The 14,857-nt window shown below is 37.1% G+C and overlaps 1 long non-coding RNA gene across 1 annotated transcript in view; it reads left to right on the forward strand.

The window, feature by feature from the left end:
* Positions 1-14,857, forward strand: part of LOC104913987 (uncharacterized) — a 517,821-nt gene that overhangs the window by 38,170 nt on the left and 464,794 nt on the right. The window contains exon 6 of the long non-coding RNA XR_014887671.1: positions 13,035-13,325. This is a non-coding gene — a long non-coding RNA (uncharacterized LOC104913987). The remainder of the gene's footprint in view (positions 1-13,034; positions 13,326-14,857) is intronic.

A 14,857-nucleotide genomic window follows, 5' to 3' on the forward strand; every position in this document is an offset into this window, starting at 1 on the left:
ACTGCTGTAGTAGAGGAACACCTGATCAGGTTTTCAGTGACAAGAGACTGGCTGTTTCAGTTTTGAAATCAGCCTTGACTTTTCAGCATGAGAAAACAAATCCCTTGTCGGTGTTTGCAGACAGCAGGGTGCAGCTCTCTGAACATTGTTGGTGCAATGAGATGTGACACTTGAGAAGTCACAGTTTGTGGCTATACGAGACATGCATTGTCTCGAAGCTGAGCTACGCGAATTTCCACACCAAAAGGCTGAGAAGCGTTTTTCCTGAGAGGTACATAATACAACTGTTGACATGTCATAGATATAATCTGTCAATAATTAAGGGAACAAAGCTTTGCAAGCTTGCTATCCATTGCTTTATTTGTGTTTGTCACGTTGAGTTGCTCCGTTTCCCTGCAAATGGCAAAAATGCATCTTGTAAAGACTCACCTACACTTGCTTTTGAAGTTTTATCTGGTGGGTACTACTAAGGATTGAAAGATATATCCAACATTCTTTTACTTCCTTGTGCACGTTTCACGGTACTTTTTTGAGGAACATGGAGAATTTCTGGTACACTGAGTAAAGTGTGTTGGAGTGTGTAGGAGAAAAGACGAGAAACAAACAAAAAGAGCTGGAGTGCTTTTGAGAGAAGTGATTACTTCAGCTTTTGGAATTTGAGGAAATAGAATTCTTTCTTGCATTTGGAATATCAACTATGAGAGCATCTATGCCTAAGCACTAGTTCTTATGCATGTTCTTCTGTAGAAAATGTTATGTATGTACACAAAGACAGTAAATAATAATGTAACTTGGGAATACACATACCTTTACCACACAGCAGTACCCACTGATGGTTACTCAGTCTGACTTTAATCTTTTCCTTGGACATAAACAGGTGTTTACTGCTGTGTTATCATTCTTTATATTTTTTTTAATTGTAAATACATAGCAGGTTAATGATGGAATAAAATAATTTGCATCATGTAAGCAACTAGCAAGATCAGATATAGTTATGGAAATTATTCTAATTTTTACTTATGACAGAAAAAAGTGTTAATAATGATGCATAAATCTTGTACACCTGGAAGACGTTAGTATTTCTTATTAGTAGTAAAGTGCCTTCAAAAAAAAAAGTGCTTGCACCTCTAGAAATAATACACTTGAAAAATCAACAGTGGTATTAGTGCTCATTACCTAATGTCATTGATGCAGCTTGTCAATGGCCCTGAGGATGTATTTTTTGGATTAATTCAGGATAGTACAAGGAACAGTCATATCAATTAGAGTTAAGTCTCTGTAAAGATTTAATGCAACTAAAATTGAGTTTTGCCATACCAAGTTTGAGGGGACCAAAACCAGACATCTGTAGCTTCTGAAAAGCAGGGTAAAAAGGAAAGGAGAGAACCAAGTGGATAAGTGCCCTTGATAGTTTTGGTTGTTTCTCTACATTCTAAGAGGGAGAATGCATATCAAACTATGTATTACATTTATGGAAACAAACTATATGCTGAGTTTCTCATTATTTTTATATCACAACAAAATATATATGGAAATATTGTATAGAGATGTGCAGTAAAGTCAGTCTTTCATTCTTGCAAAAGATTATCTTTTTTTTTTCTTGGGGGATTATGCTGAATAAAATGGGGGATGTATATTTTCCCCTTCCTTTAAGGAGTTAAAAAGGAAAATGTCACTGTGTTAATATAGGGGAAGATAGCCATTGATTACACTGCATGCTGTGCTAATTTTGTGAGGCACTGATGTTCATCTAAAGAGGTGTACACACTGCAACAAGTTATAGGTGCAGACACTGCATAGTAATAGAACAGACATCAGTGAATTGCTCTAAGTTGGGATGGTGCGTTTTCACCTCTGCAATTTATACATCTTTCATGTTATATAGTCAATGAATATAAGGTGTTATAATTAAGAAATATACAAGAGAGTTTGGCTAAGCAGGTTATTGCACCAATAGATAGAGGACTTACCCTTGTCCTGGGCTCACCGAAAAACTCCAAAAGGAGGAATCTCCAGAAAAAGATCCTTCCCTACTGGTAGTCAGCTCTTAAGTGGAGTCTAGGAGAGGTGCAGCCAGGCTCCACTCCTTCTGGTAGCACAGGTGAATTGCCTTCACCTGTGCTCCCAGGGCTGAGTCATTGCTTGCCTCAGGTGGTCAATCAGAGGTTCAGGCCGTGATTCCGCAGTTCCCATTCACACATGCATCTTCTTCTTTTAGTCTTTATTCAAGTGTTCTTTATGTGGTCATATTATGCCTAGAGATTTCACATCTGGATGCATATTTTGTAGCAGAGAGGCTAGTCTAAATGTGTTAGTACTTAGCTGAAAGAGTTATAACAAAGGATGTGGATTTGCAGTGCAACAGCATTTGGGAGTAGACAAGATGATGGCATGGTTGTGCTCTGAACAGGTTTATAGAGCTATGAAATTCCATGTTTCCCCAACACTATGAGGCAGGTTAGGACATTGTCTTGCCTAGAAGAATGTTTTATTTCTCAACAAAAAACCTTGAAAGCATCTCAACAGCATGGAATTTCTGCTAGTAACTCTTGTTAAGTTTCTCTTGGTACCTGTCATCCTGAGCATTCAAAGCATAGTGTTAATTGCATCCTTATTGCTGTATGGATTTGTGCTGTTCCTTTCCCTTTTTTTTTCCTGCTACTGACAATGATTAATGCAAACTATTTCTTGCATGTTTTGAAGATTGTTCCTTTTTGATTATTTTCTTTCTAAAACTACATTGCAACGCAAATCACTAAATTTTTGAGCACAAAAACTCACATATTATTTCATAGTCATATCAAAGGTTTAACTTGAAGCTAAATCATGAAGTGTTGAGAAGAACATAAGTAACATGAACTAGTTCCTGAATTTTGTGAGCTTTTATGACATTCTTCGTATTTTTTTTGTCCAAGAAGTTAGAAAAACCTGAAAGTTTTCCGTAGTGGAAAATGGAACTAAAGCCAAGTATGTTAAATTATCTGGTGTTTTTGCTCACTTGAATGTTCTGGGAGGGCTGACACTTAAATTGCATACAGCAAATAGTTCTATGCCTGCTGTAGAGTGATGGCATTAAGTGATACCTCAAATAGACTTGAATGCCCAGCAGGCTAAGATAGCATTGCCATCGTATTAGAACCTCTATCCTGCCACTGCTTCTCTTTCAACCTCTTATTAACCTCGCTGGTTGGAAGTATAGGGATAAAGTCAAATTCAGAGTAGTTATGTCCTTCTAGCAACACTAAGATGTATGTTTTCATAGTACTGTATAGCTAAATCCTTAAACAACTCCCATTGATAGTAATAGGAATCCCACTGCGAAATCCCAGAATGGTGCCTTGAGCATGTATCTTTCACTTCCTTCAGCTATCTCCCAAATCTGGTTTCAAGGAGAGGGATAAGAGGTCTTTATTGAAACAAAACAACCAAGCAAGGGAAGAGTTAACACAGGCATTGTGTCCCAAGTGATCTGATCTATTTGGTTATGGAAGGCCTTGTGGTATGCAAGTCCTTTCCTTTAATATGGGAAGATATATTTTATAGAGATGTGGCAACGAAAGCTCTTTTACTGTTTGTGTTAGAAGAGCCATCTATCCGTTCTTGTATTACGCTTCAAATGTTGCTCACTGAAAAGAAGAAGGAATTTTATAGACTGTAGGATTAGCTCTCCTTTCATACACAGTTTTACTTATTTCCAGATGGTTCACTTGTTTCAGCTGGTTCACAAGTTTTTGGAGTTACCATAGTTCTAGGCATTTGCAAAATTCATGTCCTGTCATTTTTTTTGGATCTTACTAAATCATTAGTTTCATTAACTTTCTGTGATAATAAGCATCCATGTCTACAGTAATATATAACCCCCAAAATTTGGTGTTGTTGGTATAAAGCACATCATCTCATACAGGAGACATTAAATTAAAATTAATGTTAATACTTAACAAGAACATGGCTATTGATAATTTTGCAAACAAGATTCTTCCCTTTTTTAACTTAAGATATAAAATGAGCTAGTAACTTCAGTTATGAAAAAATAAGCACACACACACAAAAAAGCCAAACAATGTAACCTGTTAGACAAACAAACAGAAACTAACAACCGAACCTGTTAGTGTCATATGTAACTTTAGGCTGCATTCTAGCTATAGCTTTTGTTTTTCTAAGAAAAAAACCTGCCAGATTGCAGAATTAATGTTATGCCAGCTTGATACAGGAGTTGTATGGATGCATATGGGCTTGGGAATTTAGATTATGTGCCTACTCAAATTTTGTTCCTTTGCATTCTTGCTGGTACTTATTTCCTGAAAGTGAGTTAACATCTTCCTTTGTTTCTTTATATACAACATATGTTTCTTGTACATTGTATTTTATACAAGCATAATGAAAATCAATCAAAATTTAAAGTGCTTTAATTCTGAGTAACACTGAATTGCATTGTTAAATTTTATTTACGTAATTCTTATATAGCGTAAGTTATTCTGATTCCTCTTTTTTTCCATTATATCTATTCACCAGTAGGGGAATTAAGGAGACGAGTGTTTCATTTCCAGTTCTTACCGTTATCAGCTTTGTATCTCTGGGATTAAAGTCCAATATTTCCAATATTCTATTACCAATAGAGAGATAACAGCCATACTTTTCATGAGTATTTTGAAGATAATTGCATTAATACTGGTTTAATGCTCAACAAATACATTGAGATAAATTATTTATACAATTAATTTTGTTTTTTTCTGGACTCCTACGTAAACTACCAAAGCTTTAGTGGCAGAACAAGAAAAGAGTAATGTATGGAGGAACATTTTCACTGTTTTCTCTACTTCAGTGTTTGCTTGAGCGTTTAGCTTTTCTTTTGCATAAAAGCTGTTACGTCAGTCAGGATGAAGAAAGAAGCTTTGTCTCAAAATAATTCATGCTGGCCACATTATAGTTCCTCTGCACATCTTATTTCAATGTCCCTTGGCTTTATTTATTCTTAGGACAAGTTACTGATCCTCAGAAATAACTAGACTGAAAATTACTTTTGAAGTATGCCACCACTTGCAGGCTTGCTCAGTGTCTCTTCAGGCAGGCTCCTGAGAGCTGTAAGTGCCACCAGTGAGTAGACATATATTTTTGCCCCCAGAGCAGACTGTTACTGATCACAGGCACAGATTTGGGTTTCTCAGGCAATCTCCAAGGTGCAGAATCAGTTTCTGATAACGCTGTTCATCAAGCACGTTGACCATGCTTCAGTGTGTCAACTATTGATAATACCTCAGATGATTGGTCATCCTTTTGCATAACTAATCCCTTTTCTAGCTAAGTCCTTTAGGAAAAAGGTTAACACTTGTCATGTGTGTTCCTCCTTACTTTCAGTTAAAATAAAGAAATTAAAAAAACAAAACAAAACAAAACAAACCCTCTAAAGAGGTGTGGGGATTTGCAGAGAACCCTGAATTTCACAGCATCTGTTGTTTGGTCCATAACCTCTGACAAAGCAGGCTCCTAGTTCTGAGCAAGACTTCACCTTTTCTGTCTGGAGACCAAGGTGAAAGCAGCCATGTGCCTAAGGATCAGGGATTTCCTTTGCTTGAGTAGAGAAGCCCACTCAAAAGAAGAGCTGGCACAGGCACTGCATATTGAAGCTCAACATCCCTCTTCTGGGAGGGGTGCATTTATGTCACGTGCCTCCTGCATTAAATCCAGGGAAGATTATGAAATAACTTGGTCACTGGATTTTGGCATCACGTAGGTGTGTTAAATCAAGGAGCACGCTATGATACAGGCTGCGGCAGTGAACGTTGCAGGGAAGGTTGCTACCGTGTTGAGTGCACAGTTTGACTTGGGAATAGTCCAAATCTTTTCACAATTATCAATACATTTCAAACAGCAGCTTACACTGAATGCACACATATTTATACCAGGAAACCTGTAATTTATTAATCCTAGCTATTAAAGTAATACATAGGGTTCTTTGATTGATGTTTGGCTCTGCTTCCTGGGAATTATGCAAAGGGAAAAGATCTAATGTAAATGGTACTCAAGTTTTCACCATTATACAGAGGAAGTGTTTAGATATCTTCATCTGGATATTCTCCTGGCTACATGTCTGTGGCTGAATTGATCAGACTTTTTTGTCCTTTGCCAGTAAAAATAGGCATTACAGGAATCGTTCCTTCCCCATAACCTGCCTGTGGGGAGGAGTTCAAAAGGCTGCAGTGCAGTCCTGTTAACTGCTGGTGCCCAGATGGGGTAGAACAGCAGCTGATAGTGAAAACTGTCTCTCCAAAATACCCTTTCTTGCATCATTTCCATACTGTCTGAATTCCACTGTTCTCTTCCTGCTCTTCACTCAGGTCATGCTCTTGATCAGGTGTGGCCCAGTAGTGTTATTTCTCTCTGCATCCTTCAGGCCCTAACTCAGTGCTGTAGGAGCTCCCTGGGGAAGTCAGAGTTTGAGCAATTTTTATAGGAGTGTTTCTTCTCATGTCTTCAGCGTTGTAGACACAAGGTAGTAGCTGGAATGTGTGGGGTTGTTGTTTGTTGTTATTGTTGTTGTTTGCATCTGCACAGAGAAGGAAGCCACCTACTGGACTCTAAATGCTAAATGCTCTTCTCACATGTTTTGTCTTGAAAGACGACAGAATTCCTGTTGGAAAACTGAAGCGCTCTGTTGAGAAAGTTGGGATGAAAAGCCATAAACAATGCTTCCTTCACAGCAAGGCTTCACACAGACAAACTGCTCTATGTGTGTCCCAGGAGTGGGTGCCCCATCGGTCAGAGTGCTGCAGGGCTGCAGCATGAGGTGAGGCTGAGGCTGTCCTGTGCTAGACACAGCTAGCTCCAAAGGCTCCAGTCCATCCTGCCCTGACTGCTAGTTTATGAGATGCAATGTATATGTTATTTACCAGTGGATGGAGGTTTTCTGTGCTTTAGGTAGAACTTTCCTGTGTAACAAAATGGCAGAGGTACCCATCATTGTCAGTCCTTAGCTGCCAAGCTGCTTTCATCAGAGGTGCACATCCGCCTGTACTGACACTGCCTCCCTGAGAGATTTTGCCTGTGGGCTGTGAGGACTGTCATCCTGCTCCTGACATCTTGTAGTTAGTATTTAGACATCTTGTGCTTAGAGGACTTTTTGACTTTGCTTTCTCTTTCAAGCACAATGTTTTTTTTTTTTTTGTTTTTTGTTTTTCTGTTTGAGAGGTAACCTGAGGTTAGAGAACAGATGACAGATGAACAGAATTATAGTTGGGTAGTGCAGGTTTCCCTTGTGGTTGCTGGCTGCATATTGTGCTGAAATACTACCAAATAATGGGCTCAATTAAAAGTAGACTCTCTTGTTCTATTCCAGTTCTGGGGTTAGGGCTTCAGAAATTCCAAGTGTGTTCCAGATGCTTATTTTCAATGCAACAAACATTCTTGTTGCTTACTTGGTCCTCTTCTCAGCAATGGCACTTCTTCTAAAAGTTGTGGGTGCCCCATCCCTGGAGGTGCGCAACACCAGGTTGGATGAGGCCTTGGGCAGCCTGAGCTGGTGGGAGGCAGCCCTGACCATAGCAGGGGTTGGGGCTAGATTGTATATAAGTTTTCCTCAACCTAAGGTATTCTGTGATGATAAATAAGAAGGTTAAGGAAGCTGAAAATTACCATCCTTGTCTCTGGGTCCAAGGAATTTGAACACTCAACAGTATCATAGGACTTGTCAGTCTTTAGATAGACCCACTTTAGTTTGAGATAAGACATTGTTTAGAAGTAGATCCATCATTTGGTTTGTGGTAGGCTTTGTACTTGTATCTAGGCATCAAAAATTGCAACTGGAAACAAAGAGATTCAATGCATATACAAGAAAAAGAATAAGTGGTAAGGCAGCAATTAAGTCAGCTCAGTCACAGCAACAGTTAATAATAGCCTGTGAACACACACCAGGTCAAGTACACGTGGTTAACAGCCCATGCAAATTTGCCCAAAGTATCTTGTTCCTAAATAAATGAGAGACAGGTAAATGAAATTAGGTTTATGATGGTGTAAAAATGCTTACAGCACAGTAGTTATTGCAGAGAAATAGATGCTTTATCTTATGTTTACATGCCTGTACAATCAGTTTAATTAGTAATTACTGTCAAAAGTGTATCAATCATTTTTCCTCATTAGGAAGACTATGTTGAGCCTGAAAACGGGATGAATTCTGAATAAGAGGTAGACACAACTGAATAGGAAACAAAGATGAAAATAACCCTTATATAAGGTTCTTCAAGGGATAAATGAAGATATGTTTATTAGTAGAACTAGACATGCTTTGAAATGACAAAGACTTTGGGCAAATATATTTTATATATTCTTAAAACTAGTTCATTAAAAAAAATTCTTAAATGTAACTCCTCAGTAATATTCTAAAGGGCAACTTTTCTATTCTAAGGGCAACTATTAAACAAAAAATCCCCAAAGAATGTATGTAATGTTATGTATGTGAATAAGTTGTTATTTTACTACAAAATAATTCATCCTTACCTGCTTTTATTAATCATGTATTCTAAATTATAGACTTTATTGGGTCTGTAGTCAGCAAAATGTCCAAGAAAATCTGAATTTTGAAAGGGAGAAAATACCCCATTATCTCATTATTCCCTTGTAGGGTTCTGGGGCTTGCTGCTTTCATGTAACATACAGTGGTGCAAGTGCTTCAGTAAATTTTATTCTGTGTCTTTGGCAATACTGTTATACCTCAGTAGTTCACAACCAAGCTGGTTAGGTGCTGTGCTGTGAATTTCCAAGTTTCCACTACTTCTCCAGAGATTAGCACCAGTGATAACTAAACTACACTTATTGCAACTTTATTTACACACCTGCTTTAAATCAGCCCACATGCTAGTCTTATGTTGCCACAAATTTAAGCAGTAATATTGGATGCTATCATTTTTCTCTCTTAAACCATTGCTGCTTCTCCATGGAAGGTTACAAATCGAAACCTAGGAAGTTCTGCTTCATCGTCAGAGCATTTGGGATCATGAGAATTATAAAATAGAAAAAATTGGGTCAATATTTTCACCAGGTTCTTTACAAAAACAGAGTGTTTGGCATCTGTACTGCGGTAAGGTAGTTTAGTTAACAGGAACTTCTGTTGCGTGTAACTGAGCTGCAGGTCTCCGAAACATCTGAAAGTCAGATGACTTCCTTAGGATCTTAAATTTCAGCTGAGATGTAATTTTGTGGCATGAAGCTTACAGAAGTCCAGAGTTTAAATATGGATGCCAGTGTATTGTTTGAAAATTCAGATCATAGTTCAGAAGCTGAAGATGTACCAAACATGTGTGTCAAATATAATCGCAACTAATGCTTTTGATGTAATGTAATGTATTCTGGGAATTTATGAGAATATGAGGGACTAAGGCTTCTGGTGCTATCTGTTAGAAAAATACAGAACGAAGTATGATCATGATCACTTTTAAAGAAAACAGCAATGCCAATTAAATAAGAGTGTGGAAAACCATTATACATTATGTGATATGTGATGCAGTCCTGGAAGTAGAAACATTATTCTAAACGTAGATGTATTTTTAAGCTATCGTACATTTCATTTGATGCTTAGTATAGCTAACCTGATTTTTTTTTTCCTGAAAATAATTAATGTAGACTATTGTAATACATATTTTCTCTGATGGGATGAGTTAAAGAAAAAATGCAGTAGAACGTAGTTCATAAAATAAGAGAAAAATCTGTCCATATCTAGAGGTATTTATTTAGTTCAATGCACTGCTTGAAATCTGCCCCTCCCCCAGAAGAAATGAGCTAATTTTGTTTTTCCAGTACTTACTTATTTTCTTTAAGCAAAGCACTGATTCAAATTCCTCCATGAATACTTGAGGCTTTCAGACATTATCTTGTTGCAAAAACTTCAAATTAGTACTAGTGTACTTGATGTTCTGAGTGGAGATCTTGAATACTTGAAGCTACGGATTTTATGAGGTTCATACCTTAGAAATTGTGTTACCATTCTGCTGCCTTAAGGACCCTATTTTTGTAATGATGCTTATTTTTATACAATATGAAATCCTAAGTCAGTTATTTAAGCTGAAGTGAGAAATTTAATAATTAGCTGGCAGATTTGGAGTCGCTGGAGTTTGAATTTTAGACAGAGGCAAATACAAAGCAGGTATTTGACAGCTTATTATTTTGACTGCAACAGTAACAGCGATCTGGTTGCTGAAATATGCTTTAGTTAATATAAATGGATTTAACAATTTTTTTACTCTTAGTTTTTGAAAAAATCTGATTTGGAAAAAGGCATTTTCTTAGTTTCTTGTGATTTTCTTTTCAGTGTGTCCAATCTAGCTCCTTACGTTTGAAAAAAAATATTTTATAAACATGTTGAACACATATTAAAATTGTATTTTGTATCATATATAATTCAATATGATTTCTTTCTTTAAAAATTTTATTTGGGATCTTAATACCATGACTGAAATGAATAACTTCGATTCAAACAAATGTGAAATATCCAAAGATAAAGGAAAAATAAAAGCTCTTTTTTGTTCTTTTGTGGTAGCATTGAATAGTGTTTTGTGAAAACTGATATACAGCAAGGCTGTCAAACATATGGCTATTGCATTAAAATTTTTCATTTTGCATTGGCAAATGAAAAATTTGTACCTTGCTACCTACAGTATTACCTTTACAAAATTTAGGGAAATCAAGAGAAAACCACATATCTGTAGGTAACATAATCTAGCTTTTATAAGGAAATGTGGGCTGAAGAGTGGCAAACACCAGAGAGACAAACAAGAATTTAAAAATAATTATGCTAAAGACACAAAAGGGACAAGGTTACAGTAAGTGCAATGTGTTTAATCTGAGGAAATTGTTAGAAACATCACCGTGTTTACGATGTCTCAATTACCTTTCCTCTGGTGGTGGGTTGTTTGTTTGTTTGTTTGTTTTTTCATATAGAAAACATTGAAACCTGAAAGTCACTCTGAACGAGATATATTTTATCATATTTGGAAAATGTACCATTTAAATACGTTGGGAATCAAAATACCGATGGTATCAGAAAACAGATTTTCTGGGAAAGGTAGATACCCACACTTCAGGGCAGGTAATAAAATGTGAAATCATGATTTTTCGGTAGCAGACAGAAGTTCTGTTCCTTTTGGATTCATTAGTATTGTTGTGCATTCCTGGATGAATATGTCCTACGTATCTATCTACTGAAAACAGTCCAAAGACGAAACTTGCAGAACATGGGGCGCCAAGTGTGAAATGATTTTATTTCAACTACAAGCAGATGATTGTTAATAGTACAAATTTACCTCGCCTTCTTGTTCAGAATGCATATGTGTTTTTGTAAGCTCTCTACCCAGAATTTATAAATAGGAAATAAAATAACCCTCGAAAGCCAAACACCTTCTCCTTGTCGCCATATGCTGCGTCTTTTCCCCTAGGTTTTGTATACTGTCTGCTGAAGAATGGTGTCTTTCTTTTCGTGTTGCTCTGTCGGTGGTCATAACAGCTATTCTCTTCATGAATATGTAAATCCCATGCATAAAATCACAAAAATTAGCATGGCGATTCCCGCTATAGAATGTGCCCAATTACATCTGTCTAATACGTGAATGGTGATGATTTAATCTTTTGGCTATATGAGCAGACTCAGGTACTGTTACAAGAGATGCTGTAATTACAGAATACCCAAACATGGAGACTGGATGCGTGCACATGCTGGGGGATCATTGGGCTTTTAATAAGAAACGGGCATCTGATGCGTGGCTGTGATGGAGTGCGTGCAGATTCATTTACAGGCGCTCACTCTGATGTTTAGTGACAAGGGAGAAAAATGCCGTAGGTCTGCAATAACCCTTCCCCTTACTAACAGAGACTCATCTGCATTTGAATTTTTATTTTTTTTTTAATTTCCTACTGAATGCCGGCAATTAAAACTAAATGAATGAAAGTTGAGATAAATGAAAGGAGAAAATGGTGACCGTCTTTACGAGTCATCCTTAACTCATCTGGTTTATCGGGAATGGGTGTTGGAGCAGGGGAATGATGTGCAGAAAACAAAAACAAAAAGGCACCACCAGCAATTGATGCATTTTTGTATTTAAATAAGCAGGCGTGCTCATGCATATTTATATGACGTGCATGCCTATGCGCCGCTCTGAGCAGTGGCACTGCGGCTTGGCTGCAGTAATTAGGCTGATGTAATTACAGGAAAACAAAGCGAGCTTCTCTTGATATTTTTTCTATACAGTGGGAACATTAAAGACATATGCGTATTCCAGCATAGGAAAAATGAACCTGAACTGCTGTCAGAGGCTAGGAGGACAGTGTGGCCAGTGCACCTATTGTGTCACTGCTGCAGAAAGCAGCTTAGCGATTGGCCACTGTCTGCAGCACATAATACTGACTGGTTATAAAGGACTTGTCTAGAGGAAAGCCTGTAGGTACTCCATTGTCTGGCAAAGTTGATATGACTGCATTCTTTTTGCAGGGGGTCAGACAGCTGAACTGTAAAAGCTGCACAGATTTTTTTTTTCCTCTCTCTCTCCATCTCTCTCTCTCTCTTCCATACGGCATTTTTCTTTCATGCCCTGTCTCAGTTTGCATAGTTAAAGAGAATGCTAATTAAGATCCCTTGTCTTAACCTGAAAATAATGCCTTGGATGTAAATAGAAAACTGGTGATAGTTTAAAATATTCTTCCGTAGCACCGAGATATCAGTTACCGTTCTAGGGGGAAAAAAATGAAGAATATTTTTTGTAATCAAGGTAAACAAAGAAGTTGTTGCTTCTTTTTCTTCCTTTCTTTCATCCTTTCCTGTTCTTTTTTTTTGGTTTTTTTTTTCGTTTATCCTTTTTTTTTTTTTTTTTTTAATTTTTATTTTTTAAGCAATGATGATGTATTATTGCAGGTCAGATAATGTTTTATTTCAGACAGCGTGCTAGCTATATAATTTAAAGGTCCCTAAATCAGTTGCAATTTAGTGCTTATTAATCCTTCTTAGGATGTAATTTGGTGAAAGAACTGCTTTAAAAAAATTCTTTTCTGTATTATAGACGGATCTAACAACGCAGTCTGGGCTCCGTGCCAAAGGCTGGTATTTCACAGCAGCGACCGCCTTACAGATGAGCTGTGGGAAGCAGGAGGGAGACTCTCTTAGGGTGCCACTACTATGGAGACACAGCTGGGCTGAACAAGATTTGCTTCAAACGACAACAAGAGAGACAGAAAGTGTCTGGTTCGACCGCTGCCCAAGCAGGCAGTAACCAGAAGAGCTAGCAGCCAATCCGGCCATGCTGCACTGTTCGAAACCAGCTCTACATCCCAGCCAATCAGTGACATCACTGGTGAGAAACTCATTTACATCATGCAGTAATGAACTTTGTTTAACGTATCCTTTTTTTCTTTTCTTTTTTTTTTTTCTTTTTTCTTTTTCCCCTCACAGAGATTAGGTCCTCCATTAATTATTCTGCCAGCATAATTTGAATCGCTATGCAAAACGGTAGCTACACTTTTCCTGATTTTTTTTTTTTTTTAACTGTATGCTGTCTCTGCAGGTAACCATGGGCATTGTTCCTTTTTTTTTTTTTTTTTTTCTGTTGGCCCCATAAAAACTTTAAAATAGTCTTTTATTGTTAATACTGTGCATATATTTTACTTTCATGTACATTTGTTTTCTTGTAGTTCTTACCTAGTGTGGTACTGCCTCCTCCATTTCTAGTATGAGATTACCTTTAACCATCTTGGAAGGTAAAACGGGTGTTGCTGCAGCACTGAGTTTGTATCTTTAGCTGCCATCACGATCTAAGTACTTATTCTAATGCTTCAGAATTCATTTCGCTGTGGCTGTTTTACATATCTGGCTTTCTCTAAAGGTTCTTACATGCGTCTGTTACAACTGAGTGAAGTTCAGTACTGTTATATTTCATTCTTCACCACTTTCAGCCAAGATGTCATTTTATTAATGAATAGAACTGAGATCATTTCTGAACAAATTTCACCCCCTTCCTTCCACCTCAACACAATGCACCTGATTTGCATCCATTTACCAGAATAACTGAATACAAGAGCCAGTATGAAAGGAAGTCAAGGGAGAGCTTGCATACTGCTTCAGGCTATGTTGCAGAAAGGCGAAATATAGAATTTTTGTTTAGCTATTTCTTTTTATATTTAGTATGTGCTTAATCTGCACAGAAAATATTACATCTAAGCTTGAAAAACTATTCTCTAGCCAGCTTTTCGTATTAGAGAATAGGCTTGTTTTTTATAATAAACATGCAGATTTTCTTGAGATGTGTTCAATTATAAATGGAAAATGTTTGGGCAAGCCAACATTGTGTTGAACATTTGGATTTAGTTCTTTATGAGTAAAGTAATTTGTTGTGTGAACAATTTAAAAACAGCCCAGAATACTGTGGAATGCAGAGATTTCAGACCGCATAGTCTAATGAGACAAGTTTCAGTTCTACAGTATTCTGATTGCAGAAACAGCATCAGATAGGAGACAAATTCAATACTGTGTTATTAAATTAATGCTCTATCTGTCGCTAGTGGGCTTCAAAAGGTCAACAGTTTCTGGTAAAACAAAATTTTATTTCAAGGAGTATTCTTAAATAGAATTTTTGTTACAGTACAATGACTTTCCCCTCTATGCACACAATAATGTACAATTTGTTTATGGAGCTTCAGTTATATATCGATCCGTGCAGTGACTTTGAAAATACAGAAGATTTAAACACTAAACTATGGCTTTTTCAATGCATGATGCATTCCATCATTCCATCATCAGTATTCTGTGTGCGGCTGTCCTGATTCAGCCACTAGCTCCCCTGCTGCAGATCCTATAATTTGAATCATGCGTAATAATATATTATCCTAC

The sequence above is a fragment of the Meleagris gallopavo genome, chromosome 1 (assembly GCF_905368555.1).
Source record: "Meleagris gallopavo chromosome 1, MGAL_WU_HG_1.1, whole genome shotgun sequence".
NCBI classification, from domain to species: domain Eukaryota; kingdom Metazoa; phylum Chordata; class Aves; order Galliformes; family Phasianidae; genus Meleagris; species Meleagris gallopavo.